Raw genomic sequence first — 16114 nt, 5'->3', positions numbered from 1 at the left:
GCATCCGGTTCTTCAAAGGAGTTGACAGGAGTACTATTGGGAGAATTTAGCTTGATCATGCAACAGATCAAACATGGATGCAAACCATGAGAGTTCATCTAAAGTAATGGACAAGAGATCTTGTTTGCCTGAAAACGCAAGAGCTAGCACAGAAAATATGGAAGCCGCAATTGCCTGAAAAGGCAAGAGCTAGCACAGAAAATTGGAAGCGGCAGTTGCATAAGCACACAAAAAGCCCTTTCCCTTAATAAAGCCTTTTTGTCTTGGTAAAATCTTGTACTTTACCATCTTAGTTCATGTCGAAGCTTCTCTTGGTAAAACTTTGTGGAAGCTTCTCTTTGCATGGCTATATGATTTTGATGAGTCGCGTAGGTCTGTGCCTGAACTAATTTGTCATGGCTCAAGACCACGTTCAGAATATCCAACGAGTGCACAGCGTGCTTGATCAAGAAATGCCCCTGTTCCATGGCGAAGCAAGGATCTGCACTGGTACATGAAAGCAAGTCATCAACAATAGGGATTTGAAGGGGCTGGAAGTAGAGACCTTAGAACAACAAAATTTTATAACACAAAACGAGATTTAATTGTAGACAAGGAAAGATGCAAGGAAAGGGATTCAGCACTTTCAAAACTCTCTCTGATGATGGGATTGTATTTAAGCACAAGCAGGGTCAAATTTTGAGAATTGGAGGACTTGGACCAAGCAGTTAAAAAATAGTCTCGTGACCTAGAGTGTTGCAGCCTTTAAAAGCTCCAGAGGGTGACAGAAAAAAATGGCCGATGGTTCGGATTCTTCCCCTCCTTCGTCCCATGTGTAGAAAAATGAAGCAAGACACACTGACTCGCAAGAGAGAGATGGAGACGAAAAGGAAGCTGAATGCAGTTCAATTAGCAATAGTGGAGCACTGATACAAAGGCACACTCACAGAGAACCTTCAGCGGGTATATAACCCCCTCTTTCCCGTTGATTTCGTATCTACTCTGCGCTCCAAAATTGGCTGCTTATTATCAAGCCTTCTAACCTACTCTGCATGCAGCCATGCTAACCTAACGCACTGATCTGCCTAATTTACCAAACAACACTCCCACCCAGCAGATAACTCAGATGAGTTGTCTTATTACAAAATTACTCCCACCCAATGTCAACACTCACACACTACCTACTGTGTACTCATATGAGTTGTCTGCCTTTAAATTTTCTGAGGTTGCCTTAAGTTGGCTGAACACTCCCACCCAATAAACAGTTCATTTGGGCACAAAGAGAGTCGTGGCAATCTCAGGGAAGAGGCTTCGTGAGAATGTCAGCAAGCATGTCCTCAGTGGGGCAATATTCTATGTTGAGACTGCCGTTCTTGAGAACCTCTCTGATGAAATGATAACGGATATCAATATGTTTGATTCTTTTGTGAAAAGTCCCATTGCCAGAGAGGAGAGGGCACCTTGGCTGTCAGTGAAGAGGAGAGGAAGCGGGATAGGAAGAGTGGGGATTTCAGAGAGGAAGAGATGTAACCATAGACTCTCGTGCTGCATGACTGAGGTCGACATATTCAGCTTCAGTCGAGGAGAGAGCTGTGCACTCTTGCTTTTGTGAAGACCAGCTGATGGGGCCACCAGCAAGAATGAATAGGTAACCCGAAGTTGACTTGGGGATCACTGGCCCAGTCCGCATCACAATACCCGAGCATGGGAGGTCCATCATAGCAATAAGAGAGTGAACTGGAATCCATTCTCATCTCTCCTGCTGGCTGGTCCTCCATAAATCCAACATCTCGACTTCGAACAATCCTTCGCGTAGAGGGATAGTAAAATCGGTAACCTTTACTTGCATGATCAAGACCCATGAAGTAACAAATACAACATTTTGCCTCAAGCTTGGAGCGGTTCTCATCTGGGACATGAACAAGAGCTTTGCACTCGAAAACCCTGAAGACACAGACATCAGGTTTCTTACCCGTCCATCGTTCTTCTGGTGTCTGCATATCGCACGCACGGGTCGGGAGACAGTTGATGACATCTACAGCCAATGTAATTGCCTCGCCCCAAGGCAGACACATTGAATCGCTTACCTCGTGCTTGTGGTTTCACGCCTTGAGAGAAATAGACAGAATCAATCTCGGTCCTTTGTTTGTTCTTGTGTAGTTCTTCTTCCAGAAGTCGAGCACCAACGTCATCAAACTTCACATTAAGTGTTGTTGCCCAAAGTGACAATGAGTGTCTCGTATTGGATCAGGAGATTGTTGAGTTCTGATCAGTGGTGGCCATTGCACGAGAGAAGGGAAGGAAGTGTATGCAGGTGAGATAAGAAAACAGAGGTAGGTTCAGAGACCGACTGGCTCTGATACCATGTAGAAAAATGAAGCAAGACACACTGACTCGCAAGAGATAGATAGATAGATAGATATATATTAACGTCTCTAAAAGGCCAAACGGCCTAGGAGACTTAAACAGTTGATACATCTGCTAGCGTTGTCTCATCAAAGAGAACAACAAAATAAATAAGCTGAAGGCTGAGAGCTACTAAAGGTACTTACAGTCAGAGGGACTGCAAGTGACCCAAAACTAATGAAATACCAAGCAAGTATTTACTAAGAGTACCAATTGATCAGCATAGGCAGAAAGCTAATCAATAAAAAAGGAAGCTGAATGCAGTTCAATTAGCAATAGTGGAGCACTCATACAAAGGCACACTCATAGAGAACCTTCAGCGGGTATATAACCACCTCTTTCCTGTTGATTTCGTATCTACTCTGCGCTCCAAAATTGGCGGCTTATTATCACGCCTTCTAACCTACTCTGCATGCAGCCATGCTAACCTAACACACTAATCTACCTAATTTACCAAACAACACCATTGTTCTTGGAGCACCACATGAGAGGACTTTGCCAGCACCACATGAGAGGACTTTGCCTTTCTTCTCCCAGCTCTTTCAATCGTGAGACATCGCTCACAGCAATGCCAATCCCTTGCTGCATCGTCTCCTCTCCCTCCCTCTTGCCCACTCCTAAATAGTTCATCCAGAAGCTCCCATCACAAACTGTCCATTGAGTAGCCAATAAAAGAGATCAAATGAACCACTTGGAGAAATTGACGATGAGACAGCAGCAAAATGGATTGTTTCTAGCAACCGAGGCTAGAAAATTCCAGCAAACCCATTAGCAACAAGGAAATATCCTAGCTATAACACTATGCGCTGTCTTAGAATTAACAAATCATAGCCAAGCTGTTACTGTCACAGAAAGACAAAAGAGAAGCTGTGTAATGCTCCCAGGCAATGATGAACATCATCAAATGCTGCATAACCTTTCTATAAAAGGTTTGAGGGAAGCTTCTTAGACCATGGTAGCCTTGTACCAAAACTAAGAGGTAAGCCCAAAGGCAACCAGAGAGGGTCAAAATGTGATGGTTGAATAGTTTGGTTAAAGAACCATGAATCTTCCAGCAACAAGGTAGTAAGCATTTTTTAAAAGTGGGGGATGGAAGGCAACCAAAGAGGGTCAAAATGTGATGGTTCAATAGTTTGATAAAAGAAGCATGAATCTTCGAGCAACAAGGAAGACCTTCTCTCAACCCACAAATGCAACTTCAAGGGAGTAAAAAAAAGAAAGTACAGCCACGTGGAGATCTGATACCATGTTATTAAACACAAAGGGATTGTCCAATGGAGGAAAAGCTCACAAGAGGGAGAGGAGAGATGGAAAATGGAGGATCACACAAATCTAGTTAGCACATTAAGATAATGTTAAATATTACTTTACAAAAGGGAAGGCTTGAATGATCCACACTATAGGGATTGACCAAGTCTAATTAAATAGGAACCAAGTCTCCATCCACATCCAATCCCTATCCAACATCCTCCAATCACATGAAAGTGTATTTACTACCCCTCAAGTCATCCGGATGTACAAATCTCAACAATAGGTCAAGAACTTTGATGAATATCGTAGTAGATTCTCTAACAAGCAAAATGAGATACGCAGTTTGTTATTTAATTTAATAGAATTTGACCTAATTCATGAGTACAAGATAGATCATATGTCATTGTCATTGCCTATGCTCCTTATTACTCACAATATTTTCCAATGATAATTAAAACACTCTGAGGTGATCCTAGACAATGTGTGCCATCCTGAGAGTCCACTCTCTCACTATCTTTGATCAATTTTGTATGCTAGATGCCATCTGAATACTTGCTTCTAAATCTAGCAATTTATTTCCTAGATCCACTCTAACATAGTTTAAACATAACACCTATGGTTCTGTGAGTTGCAATAGACTATAAAGGATACAATCTTGAGAACTAGGTAACTCCTTAGTCAAGGTATCTACTAGCACATCTTCAGATAGAATCAAACGTTAGAGACATGAGGTCTCTGACAATATGGTTATTTATGAAATGATACTTGAGGTCAATATGTTTAGTCTTTTAGACTGAGCCTCACTCTATGCAATTGCATTGTAGACTTTTGTATCATAAGTTATATTATGTGAAGCAGTAGCCATCACTTATCTAAATTCTTTAAGAAGCCTTAAGAGCTAGATACCTTCAGTGACTGTCAACACTAGTTCCATATATTTAGCTTTTGTTAAAGATAATATTGTTTTGGTTGGTTCTTTCAATACTAATAGACGAGACTACCTATAAGAATGAAGACATGTCTGGAGGTGGATTTATGGGTGTCAAAGTCTCTCCCATAATCTAAATCAAATCATTGACAAAGAAAAGGTTGAGGAGAGTCTAAATAGACAATTATGATATAGAGAATATAGCATAGAAGGTAAGCTTGTAGCTTGCTCATGTTGCAACTAAGGTTGCTGCATATATTGGGAGACTGGTCCAGTAGTAAAAGCATTGTCTAAGCACATGCAGGATACTAGGTAGTAGGTGTGAAATCATCCGCAAATGAGTTTGGCTTGCTCCATCTAAAACCATTGAGGAACATCTTATATTACTTCATTGGGGAGCTTTCTCGGGGGATGTAAATCCTTTGCATCACGTGCGTTGAAGGCCTACTTTAAACATTTCTTATCTGTGATTTTTTAATGGATAAAACACACCCTTTTTATATTCAGTCTGTGAATATCCGCTTTAAATGGTACCCTTCTATATATAAAATATATGGAAAAGAACATTTAAAAACCCCTTCTATTGAAAAAAAAAAAACTCATGTGCTACGCTTACATATTTATGTGTGACCCCCCGTGGGAGCTTTCTATGAAACATGTAGCATGATCATGTTGGGTCCCCATACTGTTACTCATCTCAAAGTTCAAAGAGAACTAATCTTTGGTTTGTTGGAAAAAAATCATTTACCCCGTGGGAGCTTTCTATGAAACGTGTAACATGATCATGTTGGGTCCCCATACTGTTACTCATCTCAAAGTTCAAAGAGAACTAATCTTTGGTTTGTTGGAAAAATCCAAATCATTTATGGAGAAGAAATAAGTCATCAGCATATAAATTTATCATGCAGATTGCATTTGCAAATCAGTTGAAATAGACACTGATTAGAATGTTTATCTTCTCAAGAATAGTATGGAGACTCGAGATGAATATTCGTTGTAGTCCACAGAGGTTAGACACAATTCATATACCTTGTAATGTTGGCCATTATCAATGGATCCTTGAGGTTGCTTCAAGTAGACAACTTGCGATGGAGGATGCATTCCATTTAGTAAAGCCGCTTTTACAACTATTTGATGGAGATTAAGATTTTGAGCAAATAACACGGTGACAATCATACACAATAGATGTATGCATATGACCCCCAAGCAACAAGGTGGGTCTTACAATCGGAGAGGGTGCCATCTACTTTCTTTTTCTTTTTAGCAACGATCTCAAACTTAAAATCTGTCTATCTACATGTGGATTGCCAACACCCAAGCTCAATTGCTTTGAAATGATTCAAATTCTTCATCCGTTGCTTGACTTGAGTGAGGGGCTTCATTAGGAGTCACAGTCAACTTGCATCATGCTTATGTATTTCTTCAATTGGGTGGTACTTACTCTGACAAAATAGGCAAGTCTCGCTATACTATCCTTTGTTGGGACAAGATGAGCATTAAGGAGAAGAGGTTCCAATAGGACTTTGCCAACATTCACAAAAAATATGAGCTCTACATCAATATCCCAATCCAGAGAAGTAGCCAACTTTCAAGAGGCTTAAAAAGGGGATTTTTTTGCAAAGAGTAATCCTCGAGATAAATTGAGAGACCATGGAGTCCCTAACTTTAAGGGCTACAGTAAACCCAGGTAAGTTTTGCATGATTGTATTTGTCGTTCTGAATGTTACAAAATAAAAGAGTACAAAGTTTTTGTGCCGGGAGAGGAAGTGGTACATGATAAAAGAAAAGTGGTATCATCGAGGAGATCGTGTGCTTTCGGCAAAAGATCCACCAATTGAAAAGGTGTATTCCATGTATTGACCTTGAGTGTGGTTTGGTATGCCCATAAGGCTGTATTTAGTTTCTCTGCCCAATTAGAAAGTTGTGGTTCTCTTGAGCAATTCTCACGTGTCTAATGGATCCCCTTTTCTTTCCTCAGCGCTCGATCCTTTCCTCCCGCTGTAATCCATGCTCAGACCTTGATACCTCCATCCCTGCCTAAGAATCCGTTGACTCCCATAAGCCATATTCTTTGCTTGATCAATTCTGCAGCAGTGGTATCTTGAGTGATGGTTGGCATTTGGTGACTTTCCTTGCAACTAGAACACTATGATTGCCATGAAAAGCATGGATTACCAGGCTTCTGCTCATCAGACGACCTCAACAGCAGCACACATTGACAGCAACAAGTGCGCTCAACAAGAATAAGCCTTTATCCTCTCCTGTTTTATTTGCTTCTATCATTTTTGCATTAACTAATAAGACAATACGCACTGACTAATTTGCTAACATCACCATATTTCAAACAAAAGTCTGTCCACGCACTCCACGACTCCCATCCGTTTTGTGTTTGTCACCGTCTACGACTCCCATCCGTTTTGTGTTTGTCACCCTCTACTTGGAACTGCCTACTTTTATTAGGCTATCCAAGGCAACGGAGATGTCATATTCTTTGGCTATTCGTTGTGGAGAAGTCTTGCTCACATCACCATGACCTCCATATCTTGAGGCTTGTCATCTTATAAAATTGACCGTCTCACTAACACTAACTACCGTACGTGGTCCGTTCGTATGCAAATGTTGCTCACTCGAGAAGATTTGTGGAAGTATGTAGATGGTACCACCCCATCTCCATAACCTATCTTTGCTACCGGCGTGGCACAAGGCTTGGCCCCTACTAATCAAGCCGACATTACTACGTGGAAAGACAATGATGCTAAAGAAAAATCGGATCTTATTCTCTCCATTGGAGATCGTCAGGTTGATCTAGTTTAACATCTTCCTAACTCATTCACAACAATCTCAGTCTCGTCCCGATCTCTCTCTCTCTATATATATATGTATGAATGGTGTTCTCCTCTTTTCCACAAGTAGGACCCTCTAAGATCTTTCCACACCCGCTTCTTGGTTTGTATTCTTCCTTGGCCAGACATCTCTAGCAATCAGCTTCGATCCATCGTCTTTGATTTGGCTTCTTTGAGTACTTGTCTATTCTTCTTCCTTTACTTCAGCTTGATCGTATCCTTGGCTTCAATGCATACTTTGCAAACTTCATAAAACCATGTTATTCTAGCATCTGAACTCCTCCGCATGAGGATCCCCACGTTTTAAGGAGTCGTACTTCGTGATCTTTGTCGATGACTTTAGCATGTTTACTGTCACATACCTGCTCCAACAGTACAAAAGTCAAGTCTCGTACTTCAACAAACAGTAACATGCGATGACGATGAATCAACTCCAGCTAGTCGACTTTAGATCGATAACCTGCTCTGATGCTAACTCAGCGCGCACTCAAAATTTTATTTTACATCAACTTACAATCTCCGATGTACCAGAGCAGTCACCAAGCTCTGCACACTCATGGAGTATACACCAATCATGCTAATATCAACCTCCTTGCAGCGGACGAGCCGTCTCAACGGCTACGTACGTGCAAAACATGGCGATACTGGCATGCAGCCACAAGGCTATGGACGGATACTCTTCTGAACCTGTCTCACCTTCGATCCATGGCCCACGTGCCTGTGCCAAGAAAGAACATATACAGCTTGATCCAAAGCAAGAGGAATGTATTGCATTGGGTTGGACTTCCTTATGGCATGAAAGCACGGCGCTTTTGCAGGAAAGTTCGTCTTCAGTGCACATTCCCGCGATGTGCAGAAGAAGATTCAAGCCAGGCAAAATCAAACGTTTTGTATGGTTGAAATGGCTAGAGAATTCGAGGTCCTCAAAAGATGACGATTTTAAAGATTTCCTCAAATTTATTTCACCTAAATTTTCTAAACGCCATAATTCACCTAAATTTGCTAGACACTCGTTTCGGGAGCGCGGGAATGCCCTCTCTATTCTTTTTTTTCATTTGATTTTACATTTCAATACTACCACCATGCTGGGATTGCCATGGAAGTAGCCATGAACGAAGAGAGGAGAGAGTCGATTGATTTAAAGCGTTATATTCTTTGGTTCTTTGTAACATGAATATATGCACCACTTCATGTGAAGTTTCACACTCGAGTGGACAGGAGCATTAGTCCTCAACACTCCCCCTTAATGCGAAATGTTCGTATAAAGGAGTAATGAGGAAATGTTATTTGTGATGGTATGTTGATCATGATGTATGCATTGAGTCATGCTATATTTGTTTACATTAAGCATGTGATGTGATTGTTTTTTCTTCCAAAGAAAGGTAAATTCTACTAATTCTTGAAAAAACCATACAACCAGCTTCTAGAAACAGAGTTGTTGATGAAAAACAAGAAAAAGGGACAGGTTGCTAGCGACAAGAAACAACACTCGTTTTCGAATCTCATGGCTCATCACTTATAGAGATTCCAAAACACGAGCTAGCAACCATGAAGGTAGTCTATAAATCCAACGAATACCCCTCACGGAAAGGGTGTAGAATACTCCTGTCGGCCATATTTGGCAGAATCGCACCCACCTCTCGACAATCGTTGTCGAGCCTGGAGTACTGTGCTCCCAAATGGCGTGCAAGGTGAAGATGATATCTTGCCAAATGGCTCGTCGGAGAGATCGTCTGGCCTCCCATCACTCGGCTACAACGAGCAACCTAGACGTTCCAAGTAGAGATGCTAGAAAAAGTCTCCCAAACACCATCCTTCGAGAGAGGTGGTAGGCGTGAATGGGAGGGTTGAATTGCATCATGGATCTTAATCCAGGAAACTTGTTGTCCATGTATCTATAACAGGGTCAGTCGCAAAAGCATGGCCTCCCTCCGTGAGCCAGGCCACCATCCCTCATGTGAAGTCCCTGCTCATCCTCTATGTGCTAGCAACAATCCTTAAAGATGCGAACCATATCCGTTGTGCAACAAGGTAGGCCCCAAAGACAGTGCGGGATCATCTCCAGAACTCCATCCACACAACTCGTGCATTTGCCATCTATCCGCATCTGCTCTAGCCAGGGGCCGATGGACAAGCCTCCATGTGCCAACAACCAGAAGAAATAAGAAATCTTCCACAGGCACAAACTCGTCCAAAGGCGAGACCAAAAGTGGCCTATGACCTCTCTCTCAAACATCCTGCTCTAGCCAGTGGCACTCCCTGATGAGGGACGACGCTGTTGCCCCAAGTTGTAAATGACGTCCAATGCATATAGTGTATGAGAAGGAGACCACCTCCACCTAGTTAGAATGCCCTATGCGAGTGGGCCAAAACCACTCACCTGGGTCCCACTGAATGTCACATCAAGGTTTGCCCTCCCAAATCCACAAGTGCCACACAGCTCCCTCCAGGGTCAATAAGACTATGGAGGGGTTGATGTATCACGTCCTGCCTAAGAGGCCCATAATCCTAACCCTTTGCCACTCCAAGTCCTCTAAGTCCACCTCTGTCTCCTCCTCCATCTTTGACTTAGCTTGCAGAGATCCTCTCGGTCCCACCCAATAGAAACGATACTGGAAGGAGCCAAGAGACTCTCGAAAGATGCGTATCCGGAGCGGTACCCCTGTCTGTGAGAACTGTCCTGACCAGAAATGGGGGGTCCAAGGGCTCCATAATCCCTCCCACCAAGAGTCCGGGATCGTTTCCTTAATCTCCTATATCCTGATGCCTACTCCTCAGCGATAAGAGAGTTGTCTATGGGCCTTTTTCTCTCTAGGCAGTCGTCTCCATGTCCCGAAGGATCTAGTTACAGTGCCCATCCAATATGAGCCCGCTGCCCAAGCATGTGTTCCTCCGAATGTCTGACCTCTGGGTGCCACAAGAGTGGCTATCTCTCAAACTCCTCTCTGCAAGACAGCCTAGACCGAATGAGTCCTCTTCTCCTGCCAATCTCTACCACACTCTGTAGAGACTCTGCATCAACAATGAACACTACCTATCAACGGAGCCTCGGAGAATATCCACCTATAGTATTGCAGCCACTGTCCACCAGTGCGGGGCATATTCCCAAGAAGTCCCCCTTGGAGTAGCTGCCCAAGCATGTGTTCCCCCGAATGTCTGACCTCTGGGTGCCATAAGAGTGACTGTCTCTCAAACTCCTCTCTACAAGACGGCCTAGCCCAAATGAGTCCTCCTGCCAATCTCTGCCACACTCTGTAGAGACTCTGCATCAACAATGAACACTTCCCTATCAGAGGAGCCTCGGAGAATATCCACCTGTAGCACTGCAGCCACTGTCCACCAGTGTGGGGCGTATTCCCAAGAAGTCCCCCTTAGAGTAAGAGCTTCCAAGGTTCCTTCCCTGGGGTGAGGCCTCTCACTACTAGTTTGCCCAAGAGGGCTCTGCTCTACATTGCTAGATTGATAATGCCAAGCCCACCTTGTACCTGAGGCAAAATCACTGTCTGCCAGCCCACCCTAGCTTTTGTGTTACGTGTGCCCTCCGATCTCGACTAAAGGAAGTTTTGAACCAAGCGCCATAGCTGCCCCATGCAACCTTGATGGAAGCACCAATAAGAAGCGATGTATCAAGATGTGGCAAGGTCCAATACCTGATTCACCACCAGTGCTCCACATGCAAGCAAGAGTTTAGTGGAGCTCTAGTACAAGAGCTTTTGTCGAACACTCTCTAGGACCGGGCTGAACTACTACTGTGCCAAAATATCGATGCCTACTTGATAGCCTAGGTATCTGGTTGTCTCTCCTTTTGAAATCCAGTGAAATCCAAAATCTACTCCCCAATCTCTAACATCCTGGCTCTCCTCCATACCTATGGAAAAGCCTAGAGATTTGGTCCAATTTATGCGAGCATCGGAGGCCTCCTAGTAAATGGACAGCGCTCCTCTGACCCACTCTAGACTGTCTGTAGAACCGTCCACGTAGGGTGCCGTATAATCTGCAAACTCCGAATCTAGGAGCTCCTCCTATCGGATTGGCAACCTCATCCCTGTAAAGCCAAGTGCCTGAGAGCGCAGAAAATAGCCCAAGGCTTCAGGGGCCAATCGACAGCCCTGTTCATTGAATGGGAAAGTGGAAAGATCTTGTTTGTATGGCCCCCAATAATCACCTCTCTGCGTAAAGAGTTGTAATTCCTCTAATCCACCTCTCTCTCTAGAAAGGACCACTCAACTTTATCATATGCTTTCTCAAAATTGAGAAGTGGGATAGTAAGGGGTTGTGCCTCCTCCCTGGCACAATCAATTGCCTCCCAGAAGGTGAAGATATTACCCAAGATGTTGCACTTATGGACAAAGCTGGTCTGCATCTTGTGAATGATATCCGGAAGACGGGGTCTTAGGCGCAAGCTCAAGACCTTAGCCAAGATCTTGTAAGCTGTGTCCATAAGAGTAATCGATCTTCACTGGCGGATATCTGTTGATCAATCTCCTCCCTTCGGAATCAGGAATATCCAACCTCTGCTCAAGGAATGCGGAAGGGATCCTCAATCAAAGATATCTTGGTAGTCTAATGGGAGTAGGGTGGAGATGTGCTCCCAAAAGCAGGAAAAAAAGATCGGGGTCAAAACCATCCTCTCTTGGGCACTTCTAAATTGGAAGAGCTTGTAGGGACTCCCACAACTCATTAGAAAAAAACAGAGCTCATTTTCGGGCCTTTTAGGTTAGATAAAAAATAGAGACGCCAACGTTACATTAGAAATGCTTTTCTTTTTTCAAAGAAATAGACTTTACCTCTCTAGAGACACTCAACACTCTGACATTTTGAAGTTCCCACTCTTTTTGGCCTGCCCCATAGGCCTTAGTAAACGTTTAGCCTCCAAAGAAAAAAATCAAGTATTTAATTATTTTGATGTTCACTTTTTTGTGTTGGAGGAGCATGTGAGTACTCATGAAATTCTCCACCTCTCTCTCTCTCTCTCTCTCTCTCTCTCTCTCTCCTCTTCTTCTTCTTCTTCATCCCTTGAAATCCTCTTTTTCTAGCCTTAGCAACACTCCAAATTTGGGAAAGCAAAAATTAGGCATTTTTAGAATTTGTGGAAGTGCATTTTTTCTATTGGACAATATGTTGACTCCTCTTCATTGGACTTGAATGCAGCCTTTAAAGTCGTTGACTCTCTCTCTCTCTCTCTCTCCCCCCTTTATCTCGTGGAGTCTTCCTTCAGAGTCCACACTATTTCCTTTTTGTTTGCTTTTTTAATCTTGGGCAAGCCTTATGAATGATTAAATATCATTCACCTTGTTCTCTCTCTCTCTCTCTCTCTCTCTCTCTCTCTCTGCTTGCAATTTGCCCCCTTTTCAGCTCTTCTCTCTCTCACCCTGGAAACATGTCTGGTTTTTCCTCCAATTGCAGGGCCTTCCGGCAGTTATATGCTGACGTTGCAAGTTGGAAGGAAGTCGGAAGGTGAACAGTTCCATGATGGTGCCTATCTGATTACACAGGCAAGTAAGCCAATTCTTCCAGCAGACAACCAATCAGAAGGCTCTCCTCACTCCCAGCCCACACTGCGATGAGGCCTTATGGCAACCATGTGCCCGTAACTCCGATAGCATCCGATAGGCAATAGGTCTAACGAAATGCAATCTCCGATAGACATGTGTCCAATCTCTCTCTCTCCCTCTCTCTCTCTCTCACAATTTGCAATTCACCCCCTTTTCTGAACACCATCTAGGACAAACCACATGAATGAACTTCATCTTGTTTTCTAGTGTGTCATAAATGCTACACCAAATCCCAAAATAGATAAATTGATATTTTGAGGTTCCCGCTCGAGCATTTTTTAGTGTGTCATAAATGTCTTCCCGGAGAGGTCAAAACGACCAAAATAGGTGCCTGACAAGAATGTGTTTAAGAAAGAGATTTGGGTACTTGTGGCCAAAGGCCAAGTGTCCCAAATCGCTTTCTTAAACACACTCATGTCAGGCGCTTGTTTTGGTCGTTTTGACCCCTCCAGGAGGCCAAATTTAGTACTTCAAAGCTCGTTTTGGGGGTTTTTACCTGCTTCAGACACAATGGTGATGCCAGAACCACCAAATTTTACACCAAAATAGTAGAAAACCATTTGGATCCTTGGACATAACATTTATGACACACTAAAAAGTGCTCAAGTGGGAACTTCAAAATATCAATTTTTTAATTTCGCGATTTATATCTCCAATTGAAAGCTTGACCATATAAATTTGTGCTTCTCACTCTATAAATTTTTAATTTTGGGCCAAGAAAATTGAAAAATCATGAATTTCTTATAGGATTCCAAAATGAGCTCCACTTCTTCCTAATGCCTTGTTCGTGAAGGGCTCTAGACGCCTACAAAGACTCTGTGAAACCATTCTGAGGACCTGTTCCCAAAGTGCCTCTCTAGCTAGAAGAGTGGTGGCTGAGGCCTCCTCAATGCGATGTGATTGTTATGTATTCATGTTAAGGTATCAAATGCCATGAATGACATGTGCTTGGGTACTAGGTAGTCGTAATTAGGTGTCTTTAGGTGGATGTCTTCGTATGAGTATAGTTGATCGAGAGAGAAGAACTCCATTGTTGTTGTGTGGTTAGATGCTAAGAAACAAATAAAATGGTATTAGTACAAGGTCAATAATTAGGAAATAGAATCTAGAATCAGTCTTTTAAGAGCATATGAAAAACATATACATGATATGATTCTATTTACAAGTGGGTATATACAAGAAGGTACTGTTGTCATTGCTCAGATGTTGGAGGAAACAAACTTGTCAAAGATTCTTGATTTCATCGTTGAAGCATGTGTAGAGAGGTTAACGGATTCATAAGGGTCTGAGATAGATTGGCATGGCAGGGGATGAGCAATGGTTAGAGACTATATCAGGAAGGAGAGAGTTGATTGGTTAAAGTGTTGAAGTCTTTCATTCTTTGTTTACCTATTTATAACAATCATATGCACCGCTTCACGTGATGTTCCACACTCTAGTTGACACGAGCATTAGTTCTCAACACTTTTCCTTAATGCAAAATGTTTGCATAAAGGAGTAATGAGGAAATGCTCTTTGTGATGCTATGTTGATCATGATGTATCATAATGCATTGAGTCATGATATATTTGTTTACATGATGAGTGCGATGTGATACTACAGTCGCCATTTTTCCCTTCTAGTTCCTCTTGACCCTTGTATTCCCTGGGATCCCTGTCCGTAGCCTCCACCTGTCTTTACTGAAATGATAAATTCACAACCGACCACTGATCCCAATCCGAAGAGATACAAAATGATCCTTGGAGAAGGGTTTGGTAGCCAATATGTTGCTTGTAGGATAGTATTAGAGATACAATCAATGAGATCATCAGACAGTGGTATTGAATAACTACATGTTTGATACGTTTGTGATGCCATTATTCATCATTGTAGAGAAGGGAAAAATTATATATATGATACAAAATTCCCCATGCAATCAAGAGGCTAATGGAAGCAATTCATACGACAAGGGCAAATGTATCAATGTAGTTGATGCCTTCTTTCTAGATGAACCCTCCCTTGATAAGACTAGCATTGTATCTTGCGATGTCTTCTTTATGATTATTGAATTTTGTACACGCCTTTGCTCCCAATTGGAAATTGTACGATAGCTTGGTGGAAAGGGAACCATGTCCCATGTGTGATTCTTCTATATTAAGATGAGTTTTGCTTGCATGGCATCTTTCCACTTTAGAGTCTATTTGATCGAAGGACTAGTCCCCTTGGAGACTCAATGTCTCATGGGGAGTTTGATGTACCCATGTAAAGAATCCTATTGCTGACAAGGAATTTAGGTCAAAATATGGCATGGTATTGGTTGTTGCATCTAGTAGGGGGATATCCAAGTCAATGCTAAGACATGTGATGAAGTTGTTGCATCTCTCAACATCAATGTTTGTGTTAGTTCTGACTCCCATGGTAGACACCTGCATTGGATTTTTGCTCGGTAAGTGGGTAGCTAACGGTTTGTTTGTGTTTCTACAGATGGATCCTAGAACCTATTGAAGTTATTGCGAAGAGGGTTGGAATTTAGGCCCGCATGGCTTTGGCTTTGGTTTATTGTATTATTGTTCTAGTTGTGCATGTAGTGGGAACACGAGGTGGTTGGAGAGGTCATCTTTACGACTTAGGTGGATATATCTATGCTTCTTGTTCTGTGAGAGCCGCATGGCGTGATTTTGATGTTAGAAAACTTTATAGCCATGTCAATTGGTGGCGTAGCCAATGAATATCCTTACTTCTCCTTGAGGGTAAAAATATTTTATTGTCAATCTATTGGCACAAGCATGAAGACTCAACACCTGAAGATATGCAGATGTTGGACATCGGGATGTCATCCATGCCACAGCTTATAAGGAGTCAATAGGTTAATAGGAGCCTTGGGGGCATGATTAAACACATGCATTGTTGTTGAAGATGCCTCTCCCTATAAGAAATTTGGGGTTGCCTTGTGATGAAGCATGCACAAGATCATTTCCATTATGATCTGTCTCTTGTATTTTGAGATCCCAATTTGTTCAAAAATCTGTGATTTAATGGTGAATTCTCAATAGATCCCAAATGTATGGTAGAATCAAATTAGTGACTTTGATATTCGCCATTGTTATTGGGTGATAGACTTTGATCCTCCTCATCTTTTGATTTTCAATCAAAGATTTGAAATGTTTAAGCTT

General features: G+C 42.4%; 1 protein-coding gene across 2 annotated transcripts in view; it reads right to left on the bottom strand.

Moving 5' to 3' along the window:
* Positions 1 to 227: 227 nt before the first annotated feature.
* The window catches only part of LOC147905617 (uncharacterized), a 45120-nt gene continuing 29233 nt past the window's right edge, over positions 228 to 16114 (bottom strand). Inside the window, exon 4 of one of the 2 annotated variants that reach the window (XM_087380961.1) lies at positions 228 to 486. The gene's annotated coding sequence lies outside the window, so the exon portion shown is untranslated. Of the gene's footprint in view, positions 487 to 6325; positions 6650 to 16114 lie in introns of those variants that run through there. The other variant, XM_087380966.1, reaches the window with a different exon arrangement.

This window comes from Dipteris shenzhenensis, chromosome 1 (genome assembly GCF_047967505.1).
Source record: "Dipteris shenzhenensis isolate YYH24624 ecotype China chromosome 1, Dip_SZ_1.0, whole genome shotgun sequence".
In the NCBI taxonomy this organism is placed as follows: Eukaryota; Viridiplantae; Streptophyta; class Polypodiopsida; order Gleicheniales; family Dipteridaceae; genus Dipteris; species Dipteris shenzhenensis.
The sequence above is the reverse complement of the archived record's forward strand: the minus strand, read 5'-3'. Positions and strand labels throughout refer to the sequence as shown.